General features: G+C 34.6%; 1 long non-coding RNA gene across 1 annotated transcript in view; it reads right to left on the reverse strand.

Annotated features, from left to right (window-relative positions):
• Window positions 1-2,157: 2,157 nt before the first annotated feature.
• Window positions 2,158-6,014, reverse strand: part of LOC117125468 — a 7,406-nt gene continuing 3,549 nt past the window's right edge. Inside the window, exons 2-3 of the long non-coding RNA XR_004448128.1 lie at window positions 4,322-4,399; window positions 2,158-3,778 (exon numbers count right to left, since the gene is read on the reverse strand). This is a non-coding gene — a long non-coding RNA (uncharacterized LOC117125468). The remainder of the gene's footprint in view (window positions 3,779-4,321; window positions 4,400-6,014) is intronic.

Consider the following 6,014-nt stretch of genomic DNA (forward strand, 5'->3'; position numbering starts at 1 on the left):
ATTGACAAAAGACAGGCAGCTAGTCACGGTTCTTTGAAGATTCAGTACACCGCGCTTCGCTCATTGGCTGTAGATAAGTAGATAAATGTGTTGTGACTCCTTCTAAATAACAACTCTCTGATAATCCCCAACCACGCGTTGTAGACGGGTATACGCGTTGCTTTATTTTGCGAGGCTCCCTTAATTAAAAAAAAGAATACGTATGCAACTACTCTTTTTTTTTCCCAGATCTGCATGATTCATATTCCCATTCATCTTATAAGTGGGCCCACTTTGAAAAACGTTCCGACGGCCCTGCGGCATGCGTGAACTTTGTATCCAATCCACGATATTTTTTGTTTATAAAACGTGGTGCCGTGATGGTGCATGCTTCGCACAGTGGGCTGTGAGTAGTAATGACTTAGGCCTAGAAGTACCAATTCTTTTAGCCTAATATCGACTGTTATTAGTCAACATAATAATAGAATGATTGTTTAAAATAGATAAATATACTCAATAAGTGTTTTATTTTATTAAACTTAAACTAAACTGATGTTGAAAATTTAACGTAGCACGACCAATTTCTATAATATACCTGTACAAAATACATAAAAATAGATAATGCTTTATGTACTCCTGTGTTACTGTGTGTTAAGTCTCATGGTTTTAAAGTTCTTACATTCTCATGGGTTACACCGTTATGTTATACTTTTTTTAAGTTTTCTATATTATACCTGTACAAAATAAATAAAAATAGATAATGCTTTACGTAATCCTGTGTCACTGTGTGTTAAGTCTCTGTTCTGACAGTTTGTACATTGACAAAGATTGGAGTATTCCATGTTCATTTTATTGCACTGACATCTGCCTTAATTGTTAATAATATAGGCCTACAGTATTGTACAATGTGTCTGGGTACGGTACTGACGGTACTACGCTACACTTGGTAATGATAACTTACCAATACTATCGATTTTGTGTCGATGTAACGACGATAGCAAACAGGGTGGAAGCCAAAGTAAGGATGCTGTCGTATCACATCCTCGTATCGTGTCTTTCCCTCATCCAAGAGGCCTAGCTTCGACACAAGTTTGTCAGCTATAGTTCGGTTGTGACTGTCTAAAACTATCCATAATTTGGTACAAGTAACAATCTTCAAGAATCTGGTTGCTGTAACTAGAATTGGTGGTGGTCAAGAATGAGGATTGCAATTAGATTTAATTAATTAAAAAAATTATAATATAAATAAATAATATATATAGCCCTATTGCCACTTTTCAATAAACAATTTTTCTCAAGTGTTTTTCATTCTTATTTTAATTCCTGTTTATATTAAACAACCCGAACTTTATAATTTTAACATTTAAAAATGTTTTCTGTATAACTGTATATCTGGAGATAAGATTTTTCTGTCAGTTCAAAACATAATATTAAATAGGTGAAATAAAATAAACAAAGTACAATATAGGCCTAATTGATATTTTGAGAACGAAACACTAAAATCAATAATGAGAAAGTTAGCAAATCAAGATTTGTAGGCCCATATACTGTACTACAGCACTGGACTATTGTTTAAATCGACCGGTGAAAATTGTCCTCGAATTTCGCCAGGTTACCTTAATAAGGAAACCAGACAGGAAGTGAGAAATGTTAAAATATCGCAGTCGCATAGAAAAATTCAACTTGACGTAACATTCATGTGACGACGTTAGGAGAGACTTTGCCGTTCGAGCTTGAAAAATTCAACTTGTAAAAATCGTTACCGGCTTATTTTGTCTGCGGCCCAGCATGATCAAGACGTGGCTGTTTTTGTCCAACTTCGCGTAACAGTCGTAAGAATCGTATGAATCGTAAGAAATTCTGAACTTTACGTCGACAGGAAACCAGGCTTAAGTTTAAACGTCATTTTCTCATATTTTTTTTTTGTGTATAGTATTTGATCTGTAACTTTACATCAGTTTCTTTAATTATTTACATAGATGTCTGTGAAATTCATCAGTAAATTTACAGATAAACTGTAATTTTAAAGGGACTTCTGTGGGAATTTACTGAAACATCTGTGCATACAGAACTCTTTGGCATCTCTGATTCACAGACTTTTTCTGTAAAATTACAGATTTTTTAAATTACAGTACTGTTCACAGAATAGTTGTTTAAATCAAAGAAATTACAGAGGCATTGTGTAATAAAACAGAACTTTATTTGAATTGAACTCTTTAGACTACTGTAGACAACATTTCGTCTTAAAAACATTTCAGAAACACAAATGTATTGTTCAATGAAGAGAAAATACATAAACATCTGTAGACACCTAATAACTTAAACATATACAGTATTGGTGTAATTTTCTTGTATGTCATGTTATAACCATTAAATACCATCAGTATTATTTTATGAAATCAAAATAAGTAGCTAGTATAAAACAAATGGAAAATTTGTATTGGTGTTGAGTACTAAGACAAAACATTTTGTCTTAAAAACATTTCAGAAAAACAAAGGGATTGTTCAATGAAGAGACAATACATAAACATCTGTAATCATTTAATAACTAAACCATATATTGCTGTAATTTTCTTGTATGTCATGTTATATCCATTAAATACCATCAGTATTATTTTATGAAATCAAAATAAGTACTGTAGCTAGTATAAAAAAAATAAAAATTAGTATTGGTGTTATTACTGTAAAAAGACTGAAATGCATACAATGAACATGGTCAAAGCAACTATCAACGATAAAGCTGATTAAATGTTAATCAGTTGAGAAAATTCCACTCTACTACAATATCTTAAAATGAATTGGATAAAACACAATAAGTATGAATGATGAATCAAATTCTGTTATTCCTTTTATAAGGTCAAAACATGACATAATGTGAAAAGATAAGATTAAATGGACTTTATATCAAGAAAGTGAGATACTATTTTACAGCTTAAATACATGTTTAGATCATTCTGAGTATTGAATAGTGCTACATTAGATTACAATTATTGTTCCAAAACATTGGCTATCAGTTGATGAACTTTTTCATTATCGGGAATTACACTGTTTAAAGACTGCAAAAGTTTTAACTTTAACTGACTCCGTCCGAATTCATTTATTTCACCAATTTCATCTGCAATTATTTGCACAGTGGAACTAGGTACCAAGTATTTAGCCTGAAGTTTGACATAGAAAAGGGCTAGATGGTTAGTAAAAAGTGTTTTTTTACATCCTATAAATCATCACATGAATCCTCATTGTCATTGTCAAGCATTTCTTCGCCATCAATAATGTCTATGTAAGCTTCTTGAAGAGGTTCACCACCATCAAGGTTAGGCCTGTACCACCCTCTCCTAATCCTCCATCATTTTCATCATCACCTTGCTCATCAGAAGCACCAACAGGTTGGTGAACTCGACTCAAATGGCTCGTAAAAGAAGATAGCACATTATAACTTTTATCACAATTGTGGTAAAGACAGTCAACATCGAGTCCTTCGCGCAGGTGAATCTTCAAGTGAACTAATAGTGACTTGAAATTCAGAAATGATGATTTGCAAACAGTTATTGGACACTGGGCTGAAAATTCACCAACGGGAAGAGACTGTTGGCTTCGAATTGTGCGTGTAATTTTACGTAGATTTGAATGCTCTCGGGTTATATGGCTATTTAGAGAATTGTAATTTGAGAAAACTTTTTTGCAAGTTCTGTCTCCACAAGGTATCTGAATATTTGGTATGTTAGAATGAAGGCGATAGTGCCTGGCATATTCTTTCAGAGATCCAGTTCTGTGATTGCATATATTACAGCTATACATTCTGAAAAATATCAAAGACATGAGCAATAACAAGTATGTAAATTTATGTTAACATACATTATATTTATAATGCCTGGTATTTTCATGTGCAATTTTAATGTTGGTTTTTATATTTAATATATTTATTTTCTTATGTCTCATTTTATTCAATAAATTTTATATTTGTTATATTTATTTTTTTAATGGATTTGTTGTGACACAACCAAATTTTACTGTAATTAAGACAATGAGAAAATGAACATTATAAAAAGCTAATTAGCGTAAACAGATACATTGGAATAATCAACTATCAAGATTATACTCTGTGCAGAGTAGATAAAAGTCGCCTGTATATACTTGTTTGTATATGATAGTCTGATCAACTGCAGATCAAATGGCTTCCAAAACATTAAATAACAAGAAATGGATATTGTTCAGATTCTGTAGTGCAAAGGGATCAACCTCAGATTTCAAATCGTTGGAACAATATCCACGGTGTAGTCCTAATCATAAATTGCATACAACAAAAACTAAACGTCGCAGAGATAGAAAACTTATAACTTACCATAAAATGATAATATTGTGTAACGTTTTATTCAAAAATTGAATACATTCTTCACAGGAAGAAAAGAGCTAGAAGAACCTGATGACAAAGGATCGATTATTATTATTATTATTATTTTTTTTTTTTTTTTTTTTTAAATGATAATTATAAAATGTAATGTGATCAATACAATAAAGTGCATACCTCGGTGTATCAACATACCGTAAAACCTTGATTTGAAGCCAGTGGGCTTTCTCGAGATGAAGCCAATCTCGAATTGAAGCCCCCTTTTTAGTTTGCAAAATTAGCCTCGAAAAGAAGCCCATTTCAAAAAGAAGCCCATGGGCTCCTTTTCAAGATACTGTAGCATAGGCTTCTTTTAGAGTTAGTACCCCCCTAAAAAAATCGCCGGGATCCCGGCGGGATCCCAATCGGGATCCCGGCGGGATTTTTGGTCGGGATCCCGATCGAAATCCCGATCGGATCCCGATAAACCGGGAAACCCGACCAAAAATCCCACCGGGATCCCGATTAAAAGTCCCGACAGAATCCCGATCGAAATCTAGATCGGGATCCCGTTAAACCGGGAATCCCGACCAAATATCCCGCCGGGATCCCGATAAAAAATCCCGATCGAAATCTAGATCGGGATCCCAATAAACCGGGAATCCCGACTAAAAATCCCGCCGGGATCCCGATTAAAAATCCCGATAGAATCCCGGTTGGAATCCCGATCGGGATCCCGATAAACCGGGAATCCCGACCAAAAATCCCGCCGGGATCCCGTTCAAAAATCCCGATAGAATCCCGGTGGCAATCCCTATCGGGATCCCGGTAAATCGGGAATCCCGTCCAAAAATCCCACTGGGATCCCGATCAAAAATCCCGATAGAATCCAGACCGGGATTCTATCGGGATCCTACCGGATTCTATTGGGATCCCGACCGGGATTTTTGATCGGGATCCCAGTGGGATTTTTATCGGGATCCCGAACAAAAAACGCAAATTTGCGCAAAATAAAAATAGCAAAAAAAAAAAAAAAGGGAAAAAAATAGTCTTAATTTTAGAAACTGTAGACAATCTCCAATTTTACCTCTAGTAGGTGACATATCTGAATAAACTAAAGATAAAACCATTCATACACTGATCAAAGCTATCTATAAAAACAAAGAAAGCTCTTTTGACACTTTAAGCCCATTGTTAAGCAGTGGGTGTAGTCTACGAATAGCGAACACCTATTTAAACAATAGGATAGACCAATATTGGGAACTGTCAATTATAGGCCTATTATTAGAATATAGGCCCTAGATAGGCCTATCCTTACATTTAATATTACAGGCCATCAATTATCATTTCAAGTTTACACAATCATAGAAAGTGAGACAACACCATAACATTTCAGAATATTTTCTGAATTTTATTTGCACTTGTATCTTTGAACTTTTCAAAATTAAGGAAAATAAAGCAAAAGCCAGATAAATAAGAAAAAAACCCAATAATAAATAAGCCGAAACGACTGTCGAGCCGAAACTTCCCGAAAACTGGTATGGGCAAATACAGTACACAGACCGGAATGTTCCTTGTTGTTCTAGAGCGCTAGAGTGTAGGTGGATAGAAGAGACAACTGCACGCACAGAATTATCATTTTTCCATCTTGATGCATTCCCTGATGCAACGACGATATAGCCGAATCTAGACCTAGGCTGTGCACGTC

Source organism: Anneissia japonica, unplaced genomic scaffold, assembly GCF_011630105.1.
Source record: "Anneissia japonica isolate Jap-2015-1 unplaced genomic scaffold, ASM1163010v1 scaffold1467_len401143_cov160, whole genome shotgun sequence".
NCBI lineage: Eukaryota > Metazoa > Echinodermata > Crinoidea > Comatulida > Comatulidae > Anneissia > Anneissia japonica.